Genomic DNA, 20652 nt, shown 5'->3' on the forward strand with positions numbered 1-20652 from the left:
TCTTTCTATTAATGCTTTTGCTTGTTGACTGGATTTGTTGCCTGCTGGCAAGTGTGAACTTTTAGGGGTTGCCTGCTGGCTAGTTTGTGCTTTGAGCTGTGTTGCTTTGTGTTGCATTTACTGAGCCCTCAAAGTTTCTCTTATAGATTTAACTGATCTAAGTTGAAAGTGTTGATAACTGGCATTTAGTAATATGAAATTGGAGGCCTCCTTCAAATGGCTGTAGTTCATGTGTCTGGGCTGGGAACTATCTGTGCCTCTCAGATTGAATCATGTGTCTTGATTCTAACATAAGCCATAATTGACACTAGGCTCAAAGCAATGACTCTTACCCTGTGACCATGATTGTGTGTCCCACCCTTTAGAGTGCTTAAGGGAGAGACTGGTACCCTGTGCAATGTGCAAGCCAGTCAGTGGTTTCCCATGTGGAGGATAGAGTAGTCACTATGTAGCATGCTGAGGGCCACACTCCTAAAACAGATAGTTCGCTACAACTTATAAAAATGCCTTTACCTATATTGCAAAAATATCCTTATACTCCAGGATATAGGGAGAAACGCCCATGTACCCTAGTGACACAGCTAAGGGGAGGGGATATTCAAACCTGATTTCAGTTGAGGATCCTTAATCCCAGTAAAGCTACTATTGCCATGGGAGAGGCCTCTAACCCTGAGACTGATTTGCAACTCTCTGAACTTGTAAGTATGAGCAGGATGTAGAGGACTCCCTCGAAATATATCCAGTAACCACCAAGAAACAAACAAAAAACTGCAGTGTGCCAAATGTGCCAAAATGGAAGTTCAAACTTTGCTGGAAATCTAAAATTTACTGAAAGAATTTCTACAACAAATAGATAAAGGAGTACCAATTAAATTTTATGTATCTGCAACATAGGTTCTGAGTTAATGTTAGCATTTGCAGGTGCACCAACTGGAAACATTTCTTGCTTTTTATAAAAACTGAAGCTTCAATTTCATTTATCTCTGGGGATCCCACTAAATTTAAATAAGGTATCCCTTTACTCTTAGAGAAGTTGTAAAATATAAAATAGAAGAAAAAAAGGTATGCCTCACCTTAACCATCAGAACTATCACTTTGCTTAATTTCGCATGGTAAGAGTACCCATTACCCTAAAATATCCTGGAGTGGGCATGGGCATTCTGAACCTGTTACAGCAGGCAGGTAGCTAGATATGAGCAGAGAAATGGTGGAAGGAGCCAGGTGGCAGAAATCTTGCATCTTGCAAACAGCTGGGGCGGGGGGGGGGGGGTCCCTCGGCAGACAAAGAAAAGCAGGAACCTCCAGACTGACAGAAAATCACACCTTTTGGGTGATAAGTGTCCTGGAAGCACACAAACAAAGGTGGGGAAAAATGGGAATCTCCTGCATCCGAATGTAACCTGTTGCTCATTGTGCTCTCATTACAATAAAATTAGCCTTACAGATAAGAAGTACCCATCATGCACTGACACCATGACACTTCTGATCTAAGCTAAATAAGAACAAAAGTCCCTCCTCCCCTTGGGAAGATGGAGCTGGGATGAAAATCAGGGAATATGACCCCCGAACTCCTCCTTCCCCAGTGAATATTCTGCCCCTTCATTTGTATGCCCCTCATAACCAGCTTGCCAAAGAAACCCAGGGCAGTAGCTCCCCACCTGTCTGCCTGTTCTCCCACTGAGAGCATGTCCTTACTTAAATAAATTCTCACTTTACTTTCTTAATGTCCCTGCTTCGTCTCCAAATTCTTTCGCAACAAGGCAAGAACATTCAATTCACTGGGAACAAACCAACCAGAAATAAATTAAAATTAAATGAAGTCTTTGGCACTCACAACCAGACTTTTAAAATGGGACCCCATCACAACCTTACATTACAAAATGTTTCTACGTTTTGGGCCTGAGAAGCAGATGATTGAGCAATATCCCTTTTGTTCCACCTCTTCCATTCATCTTCACTAACAAACTCAGGATGACAAAAGAGGAAGCAAGGAAACAGCCCATGCATGGAAGGGCTGAGGTTGATGAGGTGAGAAAGGATCACGTCTTTAGTGCCTCGAGTCATCCTTCAGTATCATCATTTCAACCTTAGAGGAGCTCATCCTTACTCCTTTAGTCATACAGTTGTCCCTCAGTATCCACAAGGGATTGTTTACAGGACCCCTGTGGATGCCAAAATCCACAGATTCTCAAGTTCCTTATATAGAATGACATAGTATCTGCATATAAGCTACACACATCCTCCTGTATTAAATCATCTCTAGATTACTTATATTACCTAATACACTGTAAATACTAGGTAAACAGTTGTAAATACAATATAGATGCTTTGTAAATGCAGGCACATGGCAAATTCAGGTTTTGCTTTTGAGAACTTTCTGGAATTTTTTTTTTTTTAATGTTTTCAAACTGTGGTTGGTTGAATCTATGGATGTGGAATGCCCGATTGACTGTAGTCTGAAGAAGTCTAGATTTGGATGAGGCTTGGATTTGGGGAAAATATTTGAGGTGGTTACTGGGATCTGCTGTAGATAGGAGGATGGGGGGGAGGGTGAGAATTCCTAGGAATATCAGGGAAGTAAAGGATTCCTTGTTCGAATTTATCTTTACGAAGGGTAATTTCTGAATGAGTGGCTGGCCTGAGGCTATTCTAACTTCTCTACTCAGCCCAAGAGAAGATTATAGAATTTGGGGAAGGTTCTGTTTTTGTTTAGCTGTCCTGTCTGTGATCAACCTCTCTTTATTCTAAACCATTTGAGACTCAGCTTGATGAATTTAAAGAGAAAAACATTTACTTAAAAAAAAAAATACAGTGCTAAAAACTAAGTACAAAAGAAATAGCTGCCAATAGAGTAAGATTCAGGTAAGTTATCTGCTTTAAACAAAGTAGCACATTTTCATGCAACTGTTTATCTATTTCAAGGTTCTGAGAATTAAGATACTAATTTATCCTACCCGAGTCACTGTTTTTTGATGCAATAAGTAATACAGCAAATAGTAAAACATGCTTTTAGTTTTACAAATAATGTTTCTCAAAAAGAAAATCTTACTAATTTTATTTTTGTGTTCTTAATAGAACACATGGATATGATTTGGTTGTCACTCAAAAATATTTAATTAGTGTCTACTACATTTCTATTCCAGCAAAAAAAAAAAAAAAGTATGTGAGGATAGAGAGGAATATTTAGGAAAATAAAAAACACAAGGCATGGACTATGATCTATATTCCCCAAATAATTTTAAGTTCTCTTCCTGTTTCTCCAGAGATGCTGGATGTACATAAATTGTAGCTTGTGTAACTTTCTCACAGCCATCATATTTTAATAAAATTGATGATTTATTATGTCTTTGTCATAAGCCTCTGAACATATTAAAAGACAGATACTATTGATTTCTCCTCTCTGTATCTTTAATGTGAACTTTGTGTTTCTAAATGATGGAATCAGTAAAGATTTGATAAAATAGGTGTTTAGTTAATATGAGCCAATAAGGAAATAAGAGCCTATAAAATGGAAACATATAACAGTGTGTTAAGAAAGGAAATAAAAAAATAGTTTACATAGATTTTTGTTTTGAAACCATTAAATTTATTCTCTTTGATAATGCGTAAATGATATCTAGGTTATCTTCAGTTGGAGAAGCCCCAGTCCCTTCATAGGTGAGATGTGAGCTTTGAACTAGGTCCTGAGGGAGAGCTGGTGTTTGGGAAAAAAATAAGATTAGATTAGTACCTGTAAATTCAGCACAGAGGGTCATGTGGTTGGAAATTATTTAATCTGAAAATACTGACTCCACCTTCTAAAGAATAACCGAATGTTTTCAAGAATGGAAAGATTTGGTAAGATCCTTGTTTACAGATATAAAACAGGAATTACCAATTGATCTGGCAGCTGAAACAATCTGAAGCTTCATCTTTACATTGGAATTTGCACCTTGAGCCCAGATATCATTGCAGAAACAGCTTTAAAATTTCTGTAGTATGTCTTCACATGAGTACTTTGCAATCCAAAGTGTACCCTATTTTGTTGTTGTTAAAATACACTGTCATTTTATCAGTTGTTAGTATTGAAATGTTAAAATCAATGACAGTTACCTTTATTCCATCTCTGAATGTAATTAGTTTTCAAGATCTATTAATTCTTCTCTTTGAGTATTTGGTGTTCACTCACTATCTCAGGATAACATTAACTATGGCCAGACTAAGACACTTAAAGTAGTACTTCTCATAGTTAATTGTGCATATAAATGATATGAAAATTTTGGCAACATGTAGATTTTAGTTCAACAGTTCTGGGTGGGTCCTAGAATTCTTCATTTCTAAGAAACCTGTAGGTTTGTTCGTGCTGTTGAGACTGGGCCACATGTTGAGAAGCAAGGCTTTAAAGTCTTATCTGTGTCCCCACAACTGTAACCCATATGTCACTCCAAATTAAAAAAACAAATAACAAAAAGACAATCCATGAAATAAGTCTAAGGGCATAGAATAAAATTCTGATTTTTCTCATTTTAAAAAATGTACTCTCTTGGAAATTGCAGAATTCAAATTCTAATTCACACTTATTTTGTTTAGGTCATTTATCACTTCATGTGCCTCTTTGTAAGAGCACCCTATTTGGTATTCAATCTTTACCTCTTCCTACAAAACTTTCCTGAAAAGTATATACATATACTTTTATAAAAGTATATACATAAATGAACATGAATCAAATGCTAATAAAAAAAATACAAAACTTAAAATCTTTACTTCCTTTTGGTTGCAAACAAGTTAGACTGATAATGAAAGCTCTCCATCAACTGACTTCATCTTTTTTTAAAATTTATTTTTAGCTGCGTTGGGTCTTCATTGCTGCGTGTGGGCTTTCTCTAGTTGCCGCAAGCGGGGGCTACTCATTGTGGTGGCTTCTCTTGTTGTGGAGCACAGGCTCTAGGAGCGTGGGCTTCATTAGTTGCAGCATGCGGGCTCAGTAGCTGTGGTGTGCGGGCTCTAGACCACAGGCTCACTATTTGTGGTGCACAGGTTTAGTTGCTCCACGGCATGTGGGATCTTCCCAGGGATTGAACCCATGTTCTCTGCATTGGCAGGCGTATTCTTAACCACAGCACCACCAGGGAAGTCCCCAGCTGACTTCATCTTAAGTAACTGATATCATCTTATTTGCTAACGTTAACATTTTCTTTCATCTAAGTTAGTCTCCAAACTACTTCTGAAAAGATGTAGAACTTATTGCATGCTCATTTATTCACTCATTTATGTACCAGAAAAATACACTGACTCTTTACTATGTTGGGTGTTATTTTAGGCTCTTGGGCTATACTGGTACACAAGAAAGATACAGTTCTTGTTCCTGTGGGATTCAAAGTTCAGCAGGAGAACTGAAATTTTTTTCCTTTTCTTTTTTTTTTTTGCGGTACGCGGGCCTCTCACTGCTGTGGCCTCTCCCGTCGCAGAGCACAGGCTCCGGACGCGCAGGCCCAGCGGCCATGGCTCATGGGCCCAGCCGCTCCACGGCATGCGGGATCCCCCCGGACTGGGGCACGAACCCACGTCCCCTGCATCGGCAGGCGGACTCTCAACCACTGTGCCACCAGGGAAGCCCCCTGAAATATTTTTTAATACAGAGGTAAATTATTGTGTCTTTGTTTTTCAGAATTCAATGAGATTTTAAATGAATAGAAGCTACTGTAATTGGGGCTAATGCATGTTTCAGCAAAGGCTTTCATGAAGAAGAGAACTTAAATTAAAATCTGAAGAGTAAGCGAGATTTAGGCAGATGAAAGGTGAAGAGAATATGTGCGACAGTCTGGAGATGAGGAGAATCTGAGCATGTTCAACAAAATGAATGCCAATGTAGTTAAATTACAATGAATGTATTTGAGATGGTGTGAAAGTTTAGAGAGGTAAGTAGAAACCAGATCATACAGGGAATGAAGGCTGTGTAAATAATGTCTTTATTCTAAGCCTTTAATCATACTCTGTCCACTGCTTGGACTGCACTTGTTTTGCTCCTGTGTCTGTGTTAATTCTTCTCATTCTCCAAGTCCCATCGCCTAGAACGGAATCATAGTGGTTAATATTTATTAAATACTTATCATTTGCCAACCCCAGTGGGAAGTGTGTCACATGCAGAATCTAATTTATTTCCTAACTTTAGTATACACATTGGCTTTATTATTCTTTTTGCAAGAAAGTGATACATAGAGAGATTGAGTAGATTATCCAAGATTATATGTGGCAGAGTCATGTTGCAAATTCAACCTGTCTAATCCACAGATTGTTTAACTACTAACCAATACTAGTTCTTTTAAAAGAAATTTTATTCCATTAGCCTCTGCTGTCTTTTTAAAACTCAACTGAAACTCTAGGGTTCTTAGTTTTTCAGATATATGTGGTCTTAATGCAATCCACAATCTGGCACTAATTTCTGTCATGTAGACATTATGAAAAGAGTACTCAGACCAAACAACTTTGCCTAGTATAGAGCTAGGTCCACAGAAGGCATCCAGTTAATATTTTGGGGTAAATGTCTCAGTGACTATGTTTCAGATTAATCTCTTGTTTAACTTTACTATGGCCATCCAGAGGCACAGTTTCCTGAGTCACTTCAGACTAAGCTGGGACACAAAGAAGATAGCACTTGTTTGTTTTAAATGTACCAAAATCCACAGTGTTACCCCAAGAACCCTACTATACCTCCTGGTGAAGGAAAAAGAGACCCAAGAGTGAGTGGCTCTTCATTTAATACAAATGTACAAGAGTGCAGTTTTTCACCAGGGAAATGTAATAAGCTTGGTAATCAGTGGAACTCGGAATTATAAAAACTTGGATTCCAGCATGCCCAAGTATTCAATAATAATGCCAATTAATCTTACACCCGTTTATGAATTGGGATAATGGCATTTAGTCCAAGCTTGCTAAAAAAAATATGTAATTTTGGCAAAATTTTCTGTGCCCTCATTTGGGTATCAATATCAAGGGAGAATCTATTATATATGAACCTTTGCTTAAATAAAAGAGCTCTTGAAAATTAAAAATCATATTTATGAGCATAATAGAAATGATTTAACCATGAGTTAATATCTAGAGACTCTTGAATTGAGATTTCTCTTCCATTCTTTAAATGGCTTACAAGCAAAGGAGCTTAATTAACAGAAACACATGGCATAACATTTGCTGTCTACTATTACTGGCATTCAGTGAATATAAGGAGAAAAGTTCATAGTTTCTTCAAAATCATGGTTCTCTGAACTAAGATGGTGGTAATTTATATCAAATGAGGAATAGTAAAGAGAAGATATTTTAACATTCTGTGTCCCAAGAACGACTTTTCCATTAAACAGAAATGTCCTGAGTATTGGGTCTGTCCATTGATACATTCATTGTTATATAAAAATTGCTTTATTTTTAGTATGTGTGTTTGTGGATGATATTGTTTTTTTTAATTTCTTTTATCTTTTATATTCAAGTATTTACTTGCTTTTCCTCTTATAAATTCCAAAATGTAGATTATTTAAATTTAAATATTAGGATAATAGTATCAAATTCTTCTTCCATAAAGAAAAATAGACACTGTTTAAGTTGTCAGAGTTTGTGATTGTATTATATTAGTAACACAGTCTGAAATCTGTGTTATTTGCAAGGTACTAAGGTCATAGTATCATGTTTGTTGCTCTTGACCATTAAACTGCCTTGCCTGCAGCTATAATGCATAACAGTCTAAGGAACTAGACACACATACCTGAATGGTTGCTATTGCCTCTATGTACTTCTGCCATGAGTTAGGACTTGTTTAGCTGTCTATTTGAATCACAAATATGGCTCCCTTTATATGGTTATTGCATCATCCATTCTTTGTTGGAAAGTTGCATTTACATATAAAACTTTTCTGAATCCAGCTTGCTTTGGTTAACTTTCCTTCTGTCCTCTTTGTGTTATACTCTTTCCCCTCTATCTAGAGAAACAAGGTCAAGGCATGTTCTCGGATGCCTGTTCATTAACAGCTCTGCGGGTGATGCTCCTAGAGAGGTCTGATGTGTTGTGTGATGTTCTCATACAAACTATGTTAATATTTGATCAGTGATTATGAGTTTTAATTGTGTTTAGGTAACTGGAAGTTTGTTAAATAGGCCTCACTTTGAAATGCTAAGTTGGAGCAGTGAATCTTAAAACCAAGGAATCCCAAAGCTTCTTGCTTTTTCTTTTTGCATATTAATTCCTGAAGAGGAAAAACTGGTAGATTGATGAGTGTTTATGCAAGGCTACAAATGTGAATATGACTATAACTCTGTTATTTTTCTTTTAATAGCATGACTGTTCTTTTGTCTTATAAACTCAACTTTTAAAAAAGTCCCAAGAGGGATAGCGAGGAAGGGGAAGGAGTATATATCTTAACCAAGTTTGCTTAGCTGACATGACCCCATATTTGGATTCAGAACTAGGCAGTCTGACTTCCAAGACACCATACAAGTTAGACTGCTCCAGAAACTCTGGGTCTTCTGTTTGATATAAATACAGGCTATTGCCATGGAAGTAAACATATTTTTTCTTTCTTTTAACTTAAAATAAAGATTTTCATTTTGTTTTTAACATTTAGACTTTTTGCATCAAAATTCTTAGTGGCTGCTTGTTACTGTTTTTATAGTATTTTTATAGTTTCTTCTTGTTTCCATCACTGGTAACTTAATCCCTTTGCCTTTGCAAAGGCAAAGGGATTATGCACAAAAAAGCACCTCTTTTGCCTCTTAAACACTTTCACTGCAGTCTTCTTTTTCGTGCTTCTTGGAAGAAGAGAAAGAAATGATACTGCTTTTTCTTGAGATTAAAAAAAAGCAGTATCTTGTTTTCTTTTTTTATTTCTTCCTCACTCCATCCTATTATCTTCCTTAGGAAGAATTGCTGAGTCCTTTGATAAGTAATTTTTGTTTTAGTCCCCAATATCCTATCACTATTTGAAATGGTTTGAGAATAGTGACTTAATATAGCCAAGAAAAATTCTTTAGCGTTGCTTTTCTGTAAGTTCTCTATCTTTCAAGAGAGTATTATTTCTCTCTCTGAAGTTGATTTTGACCACTTGAAAGTCCTAATGCCTAATTTGTTTTTTTTAATTTAATAATACAAACATCAAAGTTTCAATAGAGTATGTAGTGAACAGTAAGTCACCTTCAAACCTATGTTTCCCACCCAACCAGTGATTTAAATTGTTTTCATAAAAAACAGTCATATCTACCCTCTACTACCCCTTAAAAGTATTTCTTCTTTCCTCAAGCTGTATTAGGGATTTATTTGGTAACAGTTGTCTTCAATTATGTATGTAGTTTGATCGGAATAGAATCCCATCAGATCTCAGCCGAGCTCCTTTGTGAGACAATTTTTCTTCAAAATGTAATGCACTAAAATTTCTAAACAATAACGGTTAAATTTAACTGTATCAAATACTCCTTTTGTTTCTTTAAGGTAGTCTGGACTAAGATATTTTAGGATTTACATCTAATTTCAGAGTTGTACTCAGTAGGAAATTACTAAATTAGTTTAAAGGAATGGGTCAGGAGGTCAGGACCAGTCAAGGTGTTAATATGTTCACAGATTTTACCAGGCAAGTTGCCAATATTCAAGTTCCTTAGGCAGGACTAATAGGGACTTTTTGGAGCTACAATGTAAAATACTTGAGTATATGAATTATGTAAAGATTCTAAAAAGCTTGGCTTTTGATCTCATATTCCCAGAAATTGAATAGATTTCAGGGGAATGATAGTGGTCAAAAACTGGTGATTCTGAATTAGAATTAGATAGTAAAGTATCCTTTGTTACACTTGGGAAGTAACTGGGTGGTATGAAGCTGGAATATGCAAAAACTGTATATTTCAAGGGCTGTCTTTCCCCTAGAGGGTACACTTTGTTAAGGTCAGTATTCTTACTACCTGTGTCCTTACCCAAGCTTAATGCAGTCTGATGGCCCCAGGCTTCAGCTTGGTGTAAGGTAAGGATTGACCTTAAGAAACTGCAGCTCTATCCAAAGATTTAGTTTCTTACAGACCAATTTTGGCTTCTGCTTCTGCATGGCCTTGAGCTATCTCTTTGAGAGATCCCAGAGCTAGATGAGGCTTCACATATGACAGGGAAGTCTCATTAGGGCACTCTGTTGCATTGTCAGACATTAGAAATTCAGGCTGTAAGTATATGGACTACTATGGAAAAAAAAAAAAAAGAACTTTAAAGAAAAAATGAGATTCTAGCTTGCAAAAAACATTTTTGTCAATTCTATGCATAACTATTTGGTCTGAAAATGAGCTCAGGTCAGCATATTAAGGCCTTGCCATTCACAAGCATGGTGCTAGAAATTGAAGAGATAAAAAAGCAAAAGCATAATTCTTGATCCCAGGTTTTCAAAAATTTGGATCTTTGTTTGTTCTTGATAACTCCTTGACTGGGGTTTGACACTAAGTTTATGCCCTAAGTGAAAAAGAAAGGAAAGAAAAGGTGGGGGGGAGGGGAGGGAGGGAGGGAAAGGAAAAGGAAGGAATGAAAACAATAAGAGATATATCCATTACAGAACTGAAAGTTGGCTGTGCTTGCAGAAAAGACAGTGGATATAATTTGCCCAATTCATATCTGTTTAACTTTGAGCATAACATAAAGAATAGAGTTCTCTGGTTATTTAGTGATGAATTTAATAGGAAAATGCATTGTTTTCTTGCACAGTAAAGTTTTAATAACTTTGGAGAGTGTATTGGTAATTCATAGAGGCAGCAACCCTCATTAAAATCTGTTTTTAATAGAAATATCATGTACTTGAAATGGTATGATAGATTATCATCTTCAGTAGTATTATTTTAAGTAAGAGTTATATGACCAAAAATATCAGTAAGGCTCATTCTCTGAGACCATAGGAAAACCAAGTCAGTATCCCCATAACTACATCATATTGATCATTCATTTGATTTAGGGAGAAAGAAAACAAATATGTTAGTGAAAGAGAGACAAATGAGTAGTGTGCCTGGCCAATTCCTGACTCATTTACAAAGGAAGCTAATGCAACTCTCTTACTCATTTATGGGAAATATGATAGATCTGCTTATATAATTTATGCCTTCTCTCAGAGTTTGTGCACCCCACTAATTGTCTCTTCCTTTCTCGTCTCTACTTTTTGCTCAGATATTTGGCAGTTATTATACTTTTTGGAGATTTTTTTTTTTCTTTTTAGGATGTTAGTATCAATCTTTTGCCTACATCTAAACAGCATACCTATAAAGAAGATCTCATTAAAAATGAGCCTTAATATTTGCAAATTACTTGAGAAGTAATATAAGGGAAAATTAAGCATTCACCCACATATGTCACTGTAGTTTTAACATTTTACTTCAAATTGCATAATCAAAGCCTATCACTATATTTTGCTGCATAGAGTTAAAAATAGCAAATTGATTGCTTTAAATGGATTTTTCTTTATCTTGGAGCTTTGGTGCAATAAATTATTTTAAGTAATGTTAATTTTAACTGGAATTGTAAATCATAGTTTTCTAAGTTAAATACACTTTAAAACTTTAGTTTTAAATTTCAGGATCTATACATAATATTGTGAAGTTTCTGGTGTGAACAAAGACACACACGGAACCACACACAAAACTCTTAAAAATTTATAGACATCAAAAGTGTGCTTTAACAAATATGTGTAAATTAGTTCAAAATGTATAGATTAATTTGCTTTGAAATACATTTGTGTTTAAAATTTAATGTGAATAATGCTTAGCTTGATTGCATGTTGTGTTTTGCTTAGTACAAACATTCGAATTAGCATATTAAACTGAACCCAAGCTTTTAACTAGGAAAGACTATGCAAACATAATTCCTAAATTTGTTGAAATAAATGCACTGTTAACACAAATTTCTAAGAAACTCATATACAATATAGTTTATATTTTTGTTGAAGTTAATCTAGACCAGTGCTTCTCAAAATTCATTGTACATATATGAATTTGATAAAAGCAGAATATAACTCAGTCTGTGTGGGATAGGACCTGAGATTCTGTCTTTTTAAGGAACGTGCATGTGGTGCTGCCACTGATATTCTATGTACCATGCTTTGACAAGCAAGAATCTAGTTCACAGACCATATGCGAAAGGTATATTTGATTTTTTGGATTAAAATTTCAAGAAAAATACTTCTTTTGCATGATCTAATATATGGTTTATATATTCTAAATCCTCCCTTCTAGACTGCCTTTCAGAAAGGTCTAGATGTGGTAACCTCTGAAGAGGTATAGGCAACATATGCACATGAGATTACTAACTTCTCTCTGCCTCTGCTTAGTGAATTTGTTTTTGGTTTTGAAAAATACAGGGTTAATCTGATCCTGGGTTTTAGGATTTAGGAGGCAGTTGACTACTATAGTTAAAATTGCTGTCAGCCATAGGCACAGGTTTCAACTTCAACTAACCATATTTAAGCAAGCATAAACATTGAGAGTCACGGTAGTGCTTCCAGCCAAATTAGAAATAGAGTTTAACAGTTAGTATCTCAACAGGACTAAACTTGACAGAGAATATGGGGAATTTGCTTTGACAGAGCAAGCTTTGGAATTTTATGTTTGTGGTTTATCACAATCATAATCATTCTTACACCATACAAAGAAGATGATTTTAGTAGATGTGTTAAGTATGAAGTTGTAATTAATATGTAGGATTTTTTCATTTTCTGCTTTGTCATTTGATTTTCTAATGAAGAGACAAAACATCCAGCGTTCTTCATACAAGAATTCTTGATAAAAATGGTGAGAAGTTTCTTTCCTGATACTTAACAAGAAGACAGTATATTTAATAAATTTCATTTGATTATAGTAATTTACATTTGTTCATTGGTCAAGTTAATGAAGACATACTTGGTCATTTTACTAGAATTCACAGACCTGTTCTGTGAACCAAAGTGAGACACACAGTTTATTCTAATTAATCATTTAAGCAATGGATTTTCTTCCAATATAACTGGATTTAAAGAGATCCTATATATTATCACTATATATATATAAAATTATATATAATATTATAATCCTGTATATTATGTATATGATTATATATAAAACTTATGTTGTATGAGAAATGTTTAGCACATTGACAAAAATATTGCTACTTGAGACTATAGTTAGGTCTCACTCAATAATTTTATTTCAAAATAATAGCTCTTTGAGAGATTAACAATGAAATGAACAGTAGAGCAGAGCAGAAATGTGCAGATCATTGACCTACTTTCCAGGCCTATGTGACTTAATTGTTAGTAAAAATATGTCAGTAAAAATGCTAACATAGCTGGGAAAAAATGGATGTTCTTGTGGAGAGTTGGTCAGTGACAAAATCTTAGATAAAGGAGAGTAACTGGGATAAACTTTGGCAGCACCCACCCATGTCTCTTGGGTGGAATCTTAATCGATAACATGAAGACTCTGCACGCAGATATTCTTTCTCCTCTCCTCTATTCCCGCTCCTCTTCCACCCACCCTCCTGTTCATGAGGCTGTCTTAACTGTGAGATGGATGATGACTCTCCTAGCTTGCTGTCACTGAGCATTTGATACACCTGACTCTTCTATATTGATTCTTTGCAAAACAAGGGCATTTTTATCCAGCCTCCCCTTGTAGATCTGACTAAAACAGAAAATACACAATTCACATGGACTTGAGTATTTTAGGTCTTGTGACAACTTTTATTTTCTTTATGAAATAACAAATAGATATTACAGTGTTCCATGTGGAAATCCCAGATTAGGTGCTAGGCTTTGAATACCTGCATGTAACTGAACACGTAAGTGTCTTTGAATTCCTTGTTCAAATTGTGCAATACATATATCAGAAGTGCAATTAAAATTATTATTTTTTATGATATACCTTCCATTTTAATAAATAAAAATTTACAGTCTTGTCTCAGTACTGGCTTTATTTGTATAATGAGAAGCCACCAATTTAGAGGCGTTTTTTATAAGGAGCATCCAGAATATCTATGCATATCTATACTATTATGAAAATTGCTAAAATAATCAGAATGTTTAATATACAAGTTTTTAACATATGCACAAAATACTTTCTACATTTTGGTTTTTTTTTCCCAAACACTATCAAAAAGTAAAATTGTGTCCTGCTTTACAAGACACAAAAAGTTAATGAAGACACAATTGACATAACTAAATTATAGCAAAAAACTTACTCAATATATGTGGTGTTCTAATAAAGTCACATTTTATATTGTATTTTAATATAATCAGGAAAACTTAAAGTGAATTAAAGTAGCTGGGGAAAAAAAATGACCCAAGAAAGCAGAGATTTTATGTTCAGTGAAGAAGGTAAACCCAGTAAAGGTTTAGACAGTCATTAAACTTTTAAGGTTTGGGGAACTTTAAAGAAGTGGTCTGTTTTATTCCTCCTGTTGTTGTTGTTGTTGTTAATTTAGAGGGTTGGTCTCCATTCTGTTGGAAAGGAATTGGACACATGAAATAAAATTATAGAGAACTTCTGCTCATAAACTCTGTCAACACTCTAAAAGCGGATGGGTGATAAAATTGGGGGGTGCTCTAATTCCACTCACCATTTCATAACAGCAGACTGCGATATGAAAACAATTGCACTTATATAATAGTAAGATGGAAAGGGTCATTTAATTGAAACTGGAAAACAAACCACAAAGAGTAATAGCCCAAAGTAAGGTTAGGAACCCATTGCATTCTATCCACAGAACAGTTGACTTTCTGCTTTTATACATCAGTCTCATGAGCTTGGTCAATATCTGGTCCTGAGACATGGACACACTGTGTATGTGCTAACAAAATCAGGTTCCTGTATCTACAGTACTGAGGGGCAGACCTTTAACTAGAGCAAATTTGCTAAAGTAATTAATACCATCCCAGAGGGCTCCTCCTCTAGACTAGCCATTTTGTTAGTCTAACACAGGAAACATAACCTCTATGCATTACTGTATTGGTTGAATTCTTATTTGAAATTTAGGTGTTCACTTTCTGGAGGTACCATTGATTTGGAGATATATTGGCTCCTTTGAATATAAAGTGTGGAACATTACCTTTTACTTATGAATAATGCTATATATTATAACTAAATGCAGTTGAACCAAAGTAAGAATTGAAATTTCAATGATTGTGAGGTGAAATATTTTAAATACAGACACAAACTGATGACTGACATTTAGAAGAATTCATTGATTCTTAAAAAATCTATGAGGGCAGTTTTCAGGGTGTATTTTGCAGGTTTAAGATAGTTGCAGTAACTATAAGTATAATTAACAAGAAACATGATAGAAGGTACATGACTGAGACTACGGTGAAACAAATAAGTGGAATTTGGGATAAGGTAAAATGGAATTAAAAATAACCTTGTATTTTAAAAAGTGTATATTTTTTGTAAATATATATGTGTATGTATACATATGTACAAATTTATAACACACTTTTTGTATTACATTATGGGGAAAACTTATTAAACTAAAAAAGTTTAACACCTTTATATATCAATTATATATAAATTTTCTCAAGAATCAAACCTTCAAGAAAAATGCTTTTAAGTATGGCTAGTAATGACAACAAGTAAAAAAGGTTTTTGTTAAGAAAAGAGTTCGAATCAGAAAGGAATGGGTAATAATTATAATTACACATTTTTGTTCCATTTCACTTAAAACCCATATTCTGAGGGAAATCATAGGACTCAATTTTTTTTCCCCCCCTGTACGCGGGCCTCTGTGTTGTGGCCTCTCCCGTTGCGGAGCACAGGCTCTGGACGCGCAGGCTCAACGGCCATGGCTCACGGACCTAGCCTCTCCGCGGCATGTGGGATCTTCCTGGACCAGGGCACAAACCCGTGTCCCCTGCATTGGCAGGCGGACTCTCAACCACTGCACCACCAGGGAAGCCCAGGACTCAAAATTTTGGTAGGGAAGCAGGGCAGGCAATATTTGTCTTCCCTTCTTTCAACCCTATATGTCGGCAACATCTGATCTGATCTCTGGGAAACTTCCATTTCTAAATTTTACTGAGAAATATTAATCTTATCTGAAAAGCTTTTGAGAGAAAATGTAGTACAGCATCATGTATTCTAGAATATATCAGCCTTAGCCAAAAAAAAAAAACATCCAATTAGATTCAACTGGCATAACATGCCATTTCTTAAATGTATTATTCTTATGTTAGAATAGTTGAAAAGAAAGCTCTCTACCTTAAATCTCAAGAACCTTTCACTTAAGGTTCATCACTATGCTAAGGAAAAGTAGATATGGAGCAAGCCCTGAAGAACATCACCCCTAGGGGGCATCTGGGAATGACATATATCCCATGGTCGGTTCACTGTACCAGTAATAGAGATGCAAGAGCTTAAGTAGAGGATGAGTTTAAAACAACAACAACAACTGATTTTGCACATTAACATAGAAAATCTGGCAATAAGTAACATCAGTGACCAAGGTAGTTAGGATGGTTGGCTTTGGGAGAGGACTGGGCTGGCTGACTCTTAGTGATAACAACAACAATAAGAATAACATTGGCAGCACCAATTTATTGAAACTGTTATATCTGGCCATGTATTAGCTTTTTAATATTACATCTTATAATTCTCACCAGAAACATACAAGCTAAGTATTATTATTTACAGTTTAGAAATAAATCTAGAAATCTTCCAAAGACACAGTTATAGTAAGATTAAGTAAGTAGCAGATTTCAGATTTGAACCCAGCTGAGTCAGATTACAATGTCTTCTGTTTATTTGTTTTAGGTTATGGACTCTAGCACCTTAAAAGCCAGAGCATAAGTAAATCTTTATCATTTTATTCTAGACATAAATTTGATTCGACCATACCAAAATTGATATATTGTGGAATGTTTTGATGCATGAAAACCTAAGAAGAGAAACTCTTAAACTATCTAATGATTATATCTGAAATACTTATAAAGAAATGAGATGATAAAAGGTAAAGAAAAATGCTATGGAATGTCAGCAAGAAAGCTAAGAAACTGTAGTAGAAAAGAATATTTAATGAGACAATTTCAGTATTTTCAAGATACCATTATCCTGTTCATTAGATTTCAAACTAAATTTAGATTTACACAATTAAACAGTCCTAAGTAATTTTAATGAGGCAGTGTCATACTTTTTATACTTTCACATCATAATATAAAAATATGATTTCTTAGAATGGTAGAGTATTAGACTGTTTAAGAACACGGAATCTGGATTCTGATTGCCTGAGTGCAAATTTGGGCTTTGCCACCAGAAGCAAATGAATTAGTTGACCAGTCCTCAGTTTTTCCTTTTAATGAATGGGGCATAACAACAGTATCTAGCTCATAGGGTGGTTTGAAGAATTTGATAGAATAAACACTTGTTCCTATAATTGACACATAGTAAATGCTCAATGAAATTTCACTATTAGTTTTTGTAATTATATTTTAACCTGCTTATACAGTGAGGCTGGAACTGCTTAGCATGACATACAACTCCTATATTTATATTTACAATGTAATCTTCTGAGTTCTTCAAAACTTTTTTTTGTTTCTTAGCACAAAATATCCTTTCATCTCTTTCTCCTCTACCTGGAATTATTTTTCTCTTTTTTCACTCTGTAGACACATACTCATTCTGTACCAGACTCAAGTGCAACTTCTTCCTAGTGCCTTCTTCACATTGTCCACACATTGCCTGAGTTTCAGTTTCTTCTCTGTATATACAATATTGTACTTACTTCAATTATGGTAGCTATTTAGAAAACTAAAATCTTGTCAGGTTGGAAAAATAACTTGGTAAAGATTTCTTTCTTCTTTATTGTTTTAAGGCCAATGATAAGAAAGTCTCCAGCCTCTTTCCCATAGTCCTTTGCAATAGGTAAACAAATTTAGGTCACCAAAGCAGTAGATAAATTGAGGAGATAGATGATGGGAAGCATTATTTCTGAGCTTTACTTAGTGCTATGATTTACTCTTAAACAAGGCCTACCATATCTATATAGAAAAGATTCATTTTAGATGAGTTGCCAAAAGTCTCTGAGAAATCTGAAGTATACTTTCTAAATATGTCTTATTTATATGTTGCCTGTATTCTGCAGCTGTGAATAGAAAGTATAGAAAAGAAAACTGGCGTAAATGAGGCCAGGCCAAGTTGATGTCTCTCTGCAAAATTCTTAAAAGACAAAACTACAGGGTCTTCTCTGGTGGTGCAGTGGTTAAGAATCTGCCTGCCAATGCAGGGGATATGCATTTGATCCCTGTTTCGGGAAGATCCCACATGCTGCAGAGCAACTAAGCCACAACCACTGAGCCTACACTCTAGAGCCTGTGAGCCACAACTACTGAGCCCATGCTCCACAACTACTGAAGCCCATGCACCCTAGAGCCCACGTGCTGCAACTACTGAGCCCACACACTGCAACTACTGAGCCCATGTACTGCAACTACTGAAGCCCACTCAACTAGAGCCTGTGCTCTGCAACAAGAGAAGCCACTGCAATGAGAAGCCCATGCACCACGATGAAGAGTAGCCCCCGCCCACCACAACTAGAGAAAGCCCACATGCAGCAATGAAGACCCAATGCAGCCAAAAATAAAAAAGAAAGGGGAAAAAAAAGAGACAAAAATAGAACCAAATTTCCAGAGTGTACAGCAAATTCATTTACTATGTCGATGAAGACCCACAGAAGAACATTGCACCATGAATTTTGTTAAATCTTCTTTATGGTATTATATTTTTATAGGAGGTTGTACCATATAGGAGGTAGCATCCTCCTATAAAATACAATAAAGTGTAATGTCTGTAAGGCACAAATATGAAAATAGAATCAAAACAAAAAAACCCTTTAATTAAAGTGGCGGTGATAGAAGTCATTGTACATAATTGGAAGTTTTTTTATCACATATAAATTGACATAATAAAATTTATTATTGCCTTAAAAAAGGGCAAATGTGATGAATAGAGAGACAGCAATAAGTACTATAAGCAAAAATGAAATTGTCAACACCTATTTTAACAATTTTTCAAGCCTCAAATTGCAGAATGCAATTTGGCGGCTGTGTGTTTCTGGTGCAGGTCGCTGTCGTATGGAACAGCTGTTTGGTTATATAAACTTACCATTTGACATCGACAATGAAATGCTGAGACTGATGTTTAAATTTCTTTCAACACACTGTATAATAAACTGAGATATGAGAAGTCCTACTAACTTAGCAGAATCATTCTAATGATGTTTTTGTATCTTCGATGCTCAATTCGCCATCTAACCATTATTTTTACTTTTCATCTGGCTGGAAAATCAAGGAAAATTTCAGTGAAAGCTATGTAGCATTTATCTAGAAGTGTTCTTTAGTTTCTAGTGTCTCCAGTCAATGTTGGGAATGAGAACTTGCTTACCGATGTAGGTAATGTTATTAATATAGTTTTGATGGTTTAAAAAATTGGTAAAACTAGGTTAATTAGTAAAATTGTGAAGTCGTTATAGTTTTTACCATTAGCACCACACATCTCCCAGAATTTCTTATTTCTTCAGCCTTTACTACCCATTTGTGCTTTTGTCCTTCAAGAAAACCAAACAATTTGTAGTGTCAAAGTTTCTCCTGTTGAGGAAAGTAAAAGGCACCTCAAATACACGTGTTATTTTTTTAGTCTCTTTGCTACTTCTCAAACTTTATTCTTCTGTACATGATTGCCAAAGAGATTTTTGGTGTCTTTTGTCTATATCTCTTATCTCTCTAACACTGGTACTCCATCTCCAGGTAGAAAATATGATTATGACTCAATTGTAGTATATTTCCCAAAGTAAATAATATATAACTAGTATTTATAATTTTCCTGTTTCCTTTTATTTTTGTGAAACAATTTACTTTCCTATCACCACCTCATTTCTTCTCTTCTTAATTGCTTTTGTTATCAATGCTGATATCAGATGACAGATATTAGAAGATGATAAATGCTAGAGTTTTTTCAGTGTAACATTTTGCTAATTCACATATTAATTGGATATTAAATTATTCAAAATTGACTGAAAATTTTCTATATACAATATAACCCTCATGAAGAAAAGGTAAATTTAAGTTTTGACACTATCTGGGTAAGTTTTCAAAGTTTGCAAGTCTTTACTAGCTTGGAGGGACTCATAATTTTAATTAACATACTCCTCTTAGATTTTACTCCACTCTCCCTCATCCCATCTTTCTTTGTATTTTTATTTTTTGGAATCATGGACTGTGATATTTGTTCATTGGTTTGTCAGTTTTTATTCATAATGTCTACAATCTCTTATGCCATTAATTATATATCTTTATCTCATAAGTCATATACTCTTACAGAAATCCAGTAGATTTGAAAGTATTCAAAAAGCATTTTTGTGATTTCCTTGCATTTATAAATACCATGATTCTCATGTTGAAATGCTAAATACTGTAGTTCTGTAACTAAAATGTTAAAACTTATTGTTTTCCCATGTGCTTTAATTCACTTTTATTTAAGTTTTTTCGATTCTATTAAACTGTAATATAAAATGTGACTTCATTAGGACATCACATTTATTGAATATACTTTTACTAAAATTTAGGTATGCTGACTTGTCTCTTTAACTTGTGTCATATAAAGCAGGACACAATTTTAGTTTTTGATAAAGTATTTAGGAAGAGAAACCAAAACTTAAAAA

The sequence above is a fragment of the Lagenorhynchus albirostris genome, chromosome 5, assembly GCF_949774975.1.
Source record: "Lagenorhynchus albirostris chromosome 5, mLagAlb1.1, whole genome shotgun sequence".
Lineage (NCBI taxonomy): Eukaryota > Metazoa > Chordata > Mammalia > Artiodactyla > Delphinidae > Lagenorhynchus > Lagenorhynchus albirostris.